The following is a 12004-nucleotide window of genomic DNA, read 5'->3' on the forward strand; positions in this document are numbered from 1 at the left end:
TAACCCTTTGCTGCCAAGCACTGTCTGGTCCCCGCGCTCCTGTAGCTGGTGCCTGCATACACTGTGCGTTTCTGTCTTCGTGATGAGACAGGTTTCCAAGCTCAGAGGTGCACCGCATGCCTTGTTTCTCATTGCGTGGGGCACACTCCTGGGTGCTGCTAGGTGATGAAGACCCCCGGAAGCTTCCATGCAAACTGAAGAACAGGCGTTTACTCTTGTCAACCCCCAATACGTTTTCAAGTTTAAAGGGCCCTTAGAGACAATCTAAGCCAGTGACTTACTTTTTTGAGTGAATCTACCATAAGAATTATGTGTGTGTTAGTTCGCCAGGGAAACAAAATGCTAATGGGGGCTTTAACATCAAAACTGCCGTTCTCTCAGTTCTGGAGACTGGAAGGCCAGGGTCGAAGTGTCAGCGGTGTGGTTTCTCGATGCCTCTCTCCGTGGCTTGCTCTCTCTTCTGCTGTGTCCTCACATGCTCTTTCCTCTGGGCATGTGGGCTCCTAGAGCTCTTCTTGCATCCAAATTTCCTCTGCTTGTAAAGACACCAGTCAGCGCGCACCCAGCTCCAAAACAGAGTCACATTCTGAAGTACTGAAGTACTGGTTGGTTGGGCTTCAACATGGGAATATTGAGGGGACACAATGTAGCCCCAAACTCAGTACTCAATGATAACTAAAATATAAATTTTATAAGAAACAGTACGTACCTTACCACGTGGGAGGCGATTTGATATTTGCTTATTCTGTTCCATTTAAAAGTAGAATTCTACTCTCTTAAAAATAATGCTAGTTATGACTCATAGAAATGATTTCACAGCCCACTAATGGCTGCAACTTGCGGTTTTTCAAACTGTGATCAAGGCCAAATATTGTAAGGCTCTATGTCCACACTGATCTAAGGAGATAAACAAATACTGGTCAGGGCCTAAGCTTTTATCATAAGGATGGAGGAGCTGAGACCATGGGTAGTCTGATCCTCCTGTCCAGGGAATGTTGGTTACCTCGGTGGCCCAGGGCTGGGAATGTGGGGATCGAGGCTTCTTCCAGAAAGAAAAGTGGCAAGGCAAGGTCATAATAGAAGGTGACTGGGGTCAAAATAGGGGGACCAAATCTGCTCCAATTCCAAAAGCAATGCAGGGCAGAGAGAATGAGAATTGGAATTGGAACAGATTTGGTCCCCCTTTGATCACAGATCAAAGGGCCAGACTCTGGGCAGATGTAGGAACAGAGAGACAAGCCAGGATGAATCCTAACGAGGTGGCATGGGGTCAGCCCTGCATGCTGTGTGCTGGTAGAGTACTGTCCTGCAAGACCACCTCGTCTGATTAGCCTTTTGCTAAAGGACAATGGGAAGCTCTGGCTAAGGCGAGTGTGACAGGACACCTGACCCTTCACACTGCAAAGCCTGGGGAGGCTTTAACTTCTGTATGTTAAGAGGCGCAGAAAGCCATTCCTACAATTCCAACATGGTCATCCTAGTATTTTGTCAATTAGTTTCCTAAAACACAGTCTAATTTAGTCAATCATGTGTTTGTATAACATGTATTGTTTCCAGGTAGACTACATAGCTGCTTCCTTGGAGCAGAGTAAACATTCTGTAACTTGGCATTTGAGATCCAGGGCCCTTCAAAACCCTTCTCTGACTTACATCTTTCCAGCTCTCTCACTGCACCCCAACCACTACCACAGATTTGTATATCCAACACCATTGCAACAACACTGATAGCATGGTGCTCTGCTTTTTCAATAATAAAAATAATTTCATCCCTGGCCGGTTTGGCTTGGGTGGATAGAGCGTCAGCCTGTGGCTTAAAGGGTTCCAAGTTCTATTCCAGTCAAGAGCATGTACCTGGGTTGCAGGCTTGATCCCCAGCCTTGGTCAGAGGACCTGCAGGAGGCAACCAATCCATGTGTCTCTCTCACATGGATGTTTCTCTCTCTAAATATCAATGGGGAAAAATATCCTTGGGTAAGGATTAACAAAATATCTATCTATCTATCTATCTATCTATCTATCTATCTATCTTTATCTATTAATAATTTCAAAAGATATCATACCTAAAAGAGTATAAGCTGTTTTTAATAATAAAATTAATTGCAAAAATAAGTTATACATAAATGAGTATCCGTACAGTTCAAACAAACAAACAAACAAACAGAAGTCTACTCCCACCCAGCTTTCACCTGCCTTAGGAAGCCTCTGTGCCCTTCCTCAATGCTCTTCACCCTACCCTGAATATTACTTTATCATCTCTTGCTTTTCTGGATAGTTTGCAGTGTGGTATCTTTTAAAAAATTATATTTTATAATTATATATTACTGGTGTTTAAAATGCAGTTGTATATTGATTTTTAAAAATTCCAATAAATGTGGTAAAATTTTATGTTAATTTGAATAATATATTTCCAGATTCTTTTGAGTTTTCTATGTAGAAAATCTAAACATCTGCAAATAATGACAGCTTTAATTGTTGTATTCCAATCTCTTCAAATTTTATTTCCTTTTTTTTTCTTCTTATTGTACTGGCTAAGTTCTTTAGTATATTACTAAGTAGAAAAGTGAAAGCAGGCATTCTTGTCATTTTTTCTTATCTTAAAGGTAACCTTAAACACCTTTACATATGATTTGCTGTAGACTTTGTTGGTGCCCTTTGTGAAGTTAAAGAAGTTCCTCTCATTCCTTGCTTTTTACTATTTTGTATAGTTTTGTCTTGTTTTTTAAGTCATGAATAAATGTTGAATTTTATCAAACAGATCTTTGCATCTATAAATGCAAATATTTGGCTTTGCTTCTTTAAGCTACTGACATAATCAATTATATAAAATGATTTAAAAAATTAAACCAGTATCTCAAAGTGGTCATGATGTATGTTCCTTACACATTTGCTTTAAAGTATTTTGATTTCTTTATAGCATTTTGTTTAGATTTTTTGTCTCTACAAAGGAAATTGAGCTGTAGTTTTATTTTCTTGAGGTTTCTTGTCTGGTCTTAGTATCAGGCATTGGATGACCTCATAAAGTGAGTTAGTATGTGTTTTGCTTCTTCTATTTCTTGGAAGAATATGTGCGAGGTAGAATTATCTGTTCTTTGATGTTAGATAGAAATTAACTCCAAGGTCATTTGGGTCTGGTATTTCCTTTGTTAAAGAATATAGCAAGTAGTAATGTTTTCTATTTCTTCTTGAAATAATTTTAATAAATTGTATTTTTGTAGATATGTACCTCTATTATTGTTCATTGTATTTATAACATTTCTTTGTTATTAGTTTAGTTTATGCAATATTATAGTTATAGTACTTCATATTTATATATTCTTTCAATTTAAATTTTTGTGCTTTTCCTCTTTACTTGACTAAAATTACCCAGTATTTATTTACTTTATTAACATTTTTTAATAATTCATTTTGCCTATCTTCTTTATGTTTGCTATCATGTCATTAATTTCTGTTCTTATTATTTTCTTTCTTCTATGCTTTTTCTATCATTTTCTAATTTCATATTTTGGATGCTGAGCTCATCATCTCTGAGTCTTCTTGTCTACTGGAAGCCTTTCAGGCTATAAACTTCCCTTTAACTCGATAGTATTTTAATTATATTCATTTATGAATACTTTCTAACTTTCATTTTTACTTCTTCATTATCCCATGAATTATTTAGAAATGTGTTTTTATAATTTTAAAACAAATTTTAAGTAATCTTTGCTATTTATTCTAAATTATGCTATGGTCAGAATATGTAGTATGTCTGATACAAACTCTTGAAAAATGTTGAAGATGGCTTTATAAGCAATATATGGTCAAATTCATAATGTTCTTATACATAATGTTTGTTAGGTGTGATAGTTGCTTGTTATATCATTTACTTAGAGATGCTATGTTAAAATATTCTATTCTTAAGGTACATTTGTCCATTTCTCCTTGTCCTGGCAATTCTTGCTTTAGTAGTATTTAAAGTTAGAGCTTTTCCACCAGGTCATCATTTTCTAATTCATTTTATTCCATTTTTTAATTTCAATTATTCTGTGTCTTCAGGTTTTATAGTCTATTATAAACATTATATAGTCAGATTTGGATTTTCCTTTTTTTTTTTTTAACTCAGACTGATGGTTCTTATATTTTAGGGGAGGTTTTTGTGCATTTATATTTACAGTGCATCCTTGAACAACACAGGTTTGAACTGCCCAAGTGCACTTGTACACAGACTTTTTTAATAAAGATACAGCAGCCTTTCATATCCCGAGGTTTCACCTCCATGGATTCACCCAACCATGGATCAATAGCAACCCCCCCAACCCCCCCCCCCACACACACACACGGTTAGAAATGCATGGATGCGGAGGGCTGACTCATATACTGATCTACACCGTTTCATACAAGGGACTTGAGCATCTTCAGGTTTTAGTATCCATGTGGCGTCCCAGAACCAGTCCTCTGTGAATATCAAGGGGCATCTGAAGTTTTTGAGGAGTCGAAAGTTATGCCAGGATTTTTCACTGTGTGGGGGTCTGCACTCATAAGCCCTGTGTTATTTAAGGGTCAACTGTAGTGTGATTAGGATTCATGGCTACAATTTTACTCTGCAATTTTTATGATCTCATTCCTTTTTATCTTCTTTTGTGCCTTAATTTGGATGAAGCGCTTGAAAGTCTGATTCCATTGTTTCCCCTCCACTTCTTTTACAGACACGCACTCTGCGGCTGTTCTCCTCAGGTTCCCTTAGCTATGTCAGCGCGCATCCTTAGGAATGTCTACACGTGTCAGTGTCTTTCTTGCCATCTCAAAGGATGCTCTTAGTTCCCAGGTCTACTGCTTTCTAGATGCAGATTTCTAGTTGGAGAACTCTGCTTTGCATGGCTCTTTCCAAGAAGCCAAACCTCATTTTGCTTTTAAAGTTGAGTGCTATTCTTTCTCTTAAAGAGATCCTCCAACCTTTGTAAGTTTAAGATCTCACAAAACCCGGATTGGCCTCTGATATTTCCAAATCATTCTGTGGATTCCTAACTTCTGCGCCCCTCAGCCTTGCATTTGAGATAATGTTTCTTACACCCATTGTTTTGTTTGTCTAGTGAGGAGGTTCATTCAATGGATCTAAAGGACCACACTGCTGCAGCAGGGACTGAGATGGTAAAACTTGCAAAAAAGGGTCCCCCAATATCTATGTGCAGGATTCAGGTGGAGAAAGCTACTCAGCTGCAAACACAAAAGGAAGGCTGTCAGAGAGGGTGGCCCCAGAGCTGTAAGAACAGTGAGCAGGAGACACTTCCCAGGAGCAGAGCCAGCCTCCAGCCAGGGACCATCCCAGCCCAGGGCTGCAGGAGCCAGCAGGCCTCAGTCACATCCCTTCTGCGGTGGAGGGTCTACCGCAGATATCCTGCCTCTGTCTCATTACTGTACCTTGTAGTTTGTGAGCCCCTGGGCCTGACTTAGGTGCTGAGAACCTGCACGTTAAAGAGTCTGCTTCTAGAATGAGATGGGACTTGGGGAAGGGGTGAGGACTTTGCTGGGTGCCCCTGCTCTGGGCCTGAGCCTAGTTCTGTGCTCCCTAGAGTGGCCCTCAAGTTGTTGTCAGGGGCTCCTGGAGCCCTTCCTTGCTTGTTTCACATCAAAAGTTGAGGGGCCACAGCTTGAAAGAAAGCTGTACCCTGGGCTTTCATTTTCTTAACATCAAATAAAATACAAAAGTATTAAGCATGAATAAGTATACATATGTGTCCATGGTGCTATACGATTTTAAATTTTAAATAACTGAACAAAAATATCTTTGAGTGGTTGCAAATCAATTAAAATGTGTATTTAATTTTAAATTCTCCTCTTAACATAAACAATAAACTTCCACGCCCCCTTTACATAAACTAACACCCATGCCCTTCTTCACATAAACACGTATCGTTGGGTTAAAATGTAAGTCAGGGTGCGATAAAATGGCAGAAACCTTCAGATGGAGCCTGGGCTGTGCACTGGAGGCAGCGCATAGGAAGAGGAGAACATGGTCACGTGGTGTTCCTCACAGTGTCTGTAATGTAAACAAACCAGACAGCTCCCCAAGGGGCACACTAGTCTCCCCCGCTGAGACCTGAAACTCACCTGCCTGTGGCCTCCAACTTGGCAGCTGGAGGGGCCCCCAGGAGGGGCCTCGAAGGACTCGTTCTGCTGGCGGCAATGAAGACCCTCGGTTCTTGAGTTCTGCTGAGAAAGAATTTAGAGCCACAAACTCTAGTGCAAGAGAAAGGTCATTCGACAACCAAGTGAAGGTGCCCTGGGAGGAGGGAGGGAGTGGGAGCTCCGAGCTGCCTGGCTGCCGGCAGGCCTTCTCCAGTGGTTCTCAACCTTCCTAATGCCGCAGCCCTTTAATACAGTTCCTCATGTTGTGGTGACCCCCAATTTCATTGTTACAAAAGCATAGTGATTAATCACAGAAACAATATGTAATTATATGTGTTTTCCGATGGTCTTCGGCGACCCCTGTGAAAGGGTCATTCGACCCCCAAAGGGGTCGCAACCCACAGGTTGAGAACCGCTGTTAGCAGGAGGACTGGCTGCATCCTTTTTAAGCCTCCCCGTGGCCTGTCTCCTGTGCGTGTAGGGGGGGTCCTAGTCTATGAGGCCCCTTGTTCCTCCTCCAAGGGGATCTGAGCTGCGTGACTGCCTACACCGAGGGGAGGGCAGGTCCCCTGGGGGAGGTCCCAGCCTGCAGTGGTCGTTTTCTCTAGTTTTGCCCATTGCTAGGCACTGGGGCTTTGCCTTGGTGCAGTCCATACCTGGACTACGGCCCTGCTCTGCCCCCCAGTCTAACTGCCCACTCCATCGGTTCCGTGCTGCTCTGTCGCCACCCTGCACTCTGTCCTCCCAGAATAGCATAATTCACCATAGCTAAGACTTGGAAACAGCCTAAATGCTGATCAGCAGATGAGAGGGTTAGAAAACTGTGGTACATCTACACAATGGAATACTACGCTGCTGTAAAAAAGAAGGAATTCTTACCATTTGCAGCAGTATGGATGGAACTGGAGAGCATTATGCTAAGTGAAATAAGTCAGGCAATGAAAGAAAAATACTACATGATCTCACTCATTTATGGATAATAAAGACCATTATAACCTGATGAACAAAAAGATAGATACAAGGCAGTAAAGCATTGAATAGACTATGAAAGTACAGCAGGAAGGCTGGGGAGTATTGGGGAGGGGGGTTAAGAGATCAACCGAAGGACTTGTATGCATGCATATAAGCACAACCAAAGGACACAAAACACTGGGGGGTGGGATGAGGGCATGCAACAGGGGTTAGGGGAGGCCGGAGGAGGGTCAATGGGGAAAAAAAAAGAGATATATGTACCACTATGTGTAATACTTTAAACAATAGAAAAATAAAAAAGTAAACCAAAATCATATTGGATTATAAGAAAAAAAGAGTTTTCTCAACTTAATTTTTAGTGTGAAGTGACGATGCTCCTAAGGTTTTACTCGCTGACACCTGGAGTGAAGCGGGTCTCTCGGCCTGAGCGACACACAGGGACACTTGGCCAGCTGGACCCAGGCTCAGACCCCGGGGAGCCGGACAGCGGCTCAGCCTGCCTCAGCCTCCCTCCCCCTGTGCCCCCCTGGGCCAAGTGTCATCCCGTGTAGATCGGTGGCTGTCCTCCCTCACTACCCAGGAAGCTCCCTGAGCGGGAGGCACAGCCAGAGCGCCATGGTGCGGCTGGGAGGCAGCAGCCACACAGCGTCACAGCTGGGCCTTCGCAGACCCTGTTCTCTCAGTTCTGGAGGAGAAATGCCAGCACCCAGGTGCGACAGGGCTGGCTGCAGGCCTTGCCTGGGCTTTTAGACAGCCGTCTGCGTGGTCACAAGGATTCTCCCTGTGCGCATGTCTGTCTCCAAGTCCCCTGATCAGGACACCAGTCACATTGAACCAGGGCCCATTCTGATGACTGCACCTTGCATTACTGACTGCTGTGAAGTCAGGGTCTCCAGATAAGGCACTGAGGTACTGAGGGTTAGGACATCAGCATATGAATTTGGGGGAACACAGCTCAACCCATAATGCCATGGGATCTTCATTTCCTAAGTGTCAGGCACAAAAGCAAAAGTAAAAGAATATTTGAAGAATGAAGAAATAAAGACATACATGGGGTTTACTTTATCAATAGAGTGTGTTCAAGGCCCAAGGTTTTTATGTTATAGCAACAATTCTGGGCTGCAAAATCTAAAAGAGGTGTTACTGATTGCTCATCCTGGATAGTAAGGAGCTAATGTGCTAATGGTCATGACGCCCTCACGCCGTGATGACCGTTCAGCAGGCGGCTGCGTGTGCGGCCGGGTGGAGCCGCCACGTGGCTCTGGGGATGGGGCTGAAGCGGGGAGGAGCCAGGAGGAGGAGGGGCCATCCGTGGTGGGGAGGGCAGGGGCGAGAGCCCGTAGCGCCCCCTTGCCTGTCCTTCGCCACCCACTGCTTGCACTCAGAGGCCCTGCCGCCCACCTGCCGGGAAGGAGCGCAGCGAGCGCAGCCAGGAAGCAGCGCTGGAAACTCTGCAGCAGGTGTGAGGCTTCCACGCTCTCCTCTGGTGCCATGAGGGGGTGGAGCCACCACACTGTTCCAGAGATGGGGGTGGGGGGGTGCCCGAGGAGGCATGACCAGCCCCAGGTGACTGGAGGGACTGAGGGCGGGGCTTGAAGCCGCCAGAGAAAGCAGGAGGGGCTGGGGGCGGGGCGGGCGCGGGTGGGCGGGGTGGAGTGATTTTATACGCTGGGCCTCTAGGTTGTCCTAAAGGCCGCAGTAAAGCTTAGCTAAGGATGTCTTACTTTCGAATGGGACTTCCCGAGGGCACTCCAACATAAACCAGCTGGGAAGGACCTCTCAGTAAATGAATGACTGACTGAACGACCACAGGGTCATTGTCCAAACATACAGAAGAGGAAACTTTCCAAAAGCGATGACCTGGGCTTCACATGCTGGTCTCGATCTGGCCTCGTGAGATGCCTGGTGCGCTCTCGCCTCGTGGCTTTAGCACACGCGGGCCTGAGGCAAGAGGAGGCTCGCCCCTGCTCTCCCGCCTCTGGGGCTGGGAGGCAGCAGTGGGAAGCATCCTGCATTTCCTTCCTCCACCCAGGAAAATGCTGTGCTTATTTTTTAATGATTAAAATGGCGATGAATTGTAAAGAAGATGTTTAACAATTCTGAAAGTTAAAAAGAAAAAAAAAAAAACAATTTCAAAATGTTTAGAAGTCTGTGGGAGCAACTATTGCAATTAAGGGGTGTAAATTCCAAACACTTTTAACATACATGTTTACATTTAAAACATGATATATACTCACCAAAATAGGGTTATATAAGACATATTGCTCATCATTTGAATTCCAAACCTCATCAAGCATAACTAGGCCCTGTGCAGAGCCGCGGCAGCCTGTGTGATACCTCTGTGGGGTGTGACTTTCCCTGGTGCCTGAGTTCTTTGCTGGAGGACACACACCATTTCTAACTCTTTGCTAATGTAAATGTCATTTAATAAAATTCCCCATGTGCACACATTTGTATGATCAATCACCACATTATTTCATCTCATTGTCCATTGAAATCTATTTTCTTTTCCTTTAAGTTCTGTGAGATTTCTCTCTCTTTATTTTCTAGAATGTCTGAGAAACTTGCTATCCTGGCAATGATATGTGTAATCTCTCAAAAATCTTTATTGTTCTCTTGTCATGGTACCTTCTTCTGGCTCTAAGTGTATATTAATTATTTCAATTTTTGCTGCTTCTTAATTAGCTTTTTCATCTACCTCACTATCCTAACTCCTTTATTTTGGGCATCTGAGGGAACAGATTGCTCTATCAGCACTACTATTGGGATTATCCTGCCTTAAGTTCTGCACTAGTGGCAGGTTCTACACTCTGCAAAAAGGTTTTATAAAGATAGTGGGAGAGAGAAATTGATGGATCAGTGACCACTTTATAGTTCCCATGGTCCTCTTTTTTTTTTTTTTTTGAAATATTTGTCTATTTTCACAGAAACTGTGATTACTGTATTAGTTAAGTTCTGTGCTTTCCCACAAATAGAAAAACCCACTTCATAGTAGCATTGCAGTTTTGTTCTGTTTTTCCCCTCACTCGCCCAGCTGTGGCTCAGAGGCTTAAGGCTGTCAGCAGCAAGGTGCCTGAGGTTCCTGTGGCCTTCCCTAATTGGAAACAGACAATTTGCTTTCTGAGAAAGAAGAGGAAGACAAGACAAGGAAGAAGGGGCAGCACTAGAGCAGGAATGCATAACTTGCCCTTGCAAACGTCTGCTTTCACCTCCTTGGCCATCGGAAACATTTTCCCCAGCATCTCTGTAGCTAGAGGTGATCACGTGACACCAGATTGCAGAATTGCCGTTAGTTTCCTGACTAATTTCCATTCTTCTTTTATTTTAATTGAAATCTATCGCTCATTCTTAATTTCTTCTTATTCCTTGGATTGTTGCTTAATTTTTTCTTTCTGATGGACTTTTAGGGCCACTAGCGGAGGCCATGAATTAACTTGTTTTAAAAGCCTCCTAGACTTGAGCACACAGAGACTGTTCACAGGTTTTGGAATTTGGTTGGCTGCCAGTCAAGAACTTAGCAAAAACATGAATACTAACTCTTGAATACTTACCACATGCCAAGCACTTTCCAACCGCTTTACATATATTAGCACTTCTTACCCCGCAACAGCCTTATAAGGTAGATAGATACTATTATAATACCCATTGAACTGATGAGAAAAATTAAAGCCCGTAATGGTTAAGTTACTTGCCCAAAGCCACACAGCCAAAAAGTAGAAAGCAGAGAACTGAGTTTTGAAGGCCGGTAGCCTGCTTTCTGGACTTGTACGCTACTGAACTAAGTCAGTCATAAGTGACTGTCACCATCAAATCTTAATTATGTGATAAGAAGTGATAAAAAGCAAGCAAAAGATATAGCTACTTTAGACTATACTTTAAGGGAAAGCTGACAGTTGTTTGAACCAGAGGAGCTAAGGAAATCTTTGTGCTAAGACTGTGTATCCCTTATTTCTCATGAGTGTAGATCAAGTTAAAAACATAACCATCCTCTTCCTCATTCATTCTGTGTTTGTGGAAACTTCACAGTGATCAAAGCCGACTGGGGGCAGAGGGTGAGCCCTGCTGTAAGTCGAGCTTCTGTGAGGGGCACTGCCTTTCCTCTCCAGCCTGAGCTGTCGACAAGGTGTCTGGGAGTGTTGCTTGATTCTCCTTTGAAGAAATCAGTCCATTGTGCAATCGCCATGGCAGAGCCTGGTGAGAAGACAGAAGCCCAAAGGACCCAGTTTTAAGCTCATTGAAACCTGTGATACCGCAGTTTCTATGTATAAAACGAGGCTCGTTTGGGGTCCTTGGAAGGAACCAGTTGATAAAACCCACAGATTCTGTGTAGACCCAGACACTTGGGGTTGGCTTTTCCTCACAAAGGGAAAATCTCTGTTTTTACACAGAACTCCAGAAGCCTCAGTTAACTTAATTTCGCTATCCAGACTCTTATTTGTTTCAAATACTTCATGCCGATATTTCTCATTTAACAGTTAGGGAGACCTATTCAGACCCTCAAGGGGCAATTTAGAAATACACGAATACTCCAATGTCCCATGAAGATATAACTCCAGGAGATCTGACTCCTGGCTTTTCCTTTTACTTATCTCACCCGGTTCTCCAGTGTCTTTCCTACTCACATGCCTTCTGTTCCCAAAGTATACCAGTCAGGGTAGGCGAAGTCTTGCTGCAGTGACAAACCAACTAAAAATCTCAGAGGCTTACCGTAAAAAGTCGGTTTCTTGCTCTCATGAAGTCTACTGTAGATCTAGGTGACTCTTAGGACAGCTCGCCTCTACATTTAGTTATTCAAATGGTTTCCTTCTCTTCGCCTCTCCATCTCAACACTTCTCACTGTTGCAGATGAAGAAAGAGTCAGAAGGTCAAGCATCTGCAGTTAATCACTTTGGCTCAGAAGTGACATGTCACCTTCATTCACATATCTTTG

This window comes from Myotis daubentonii, chromosome 13, assembly GCF_963259705.1.
Source record: "Myotis daubentonii chromosome 13, mMyoDau2.1, whole genome shotgun sequence".
Taxonomy (NCBI): domain Eukaryota; kingdom Metazoa; phylum Chordata; class Mammalia; order Chiroptera; family Vespertilionidae; genus Myotis; species Myotis daubentonii.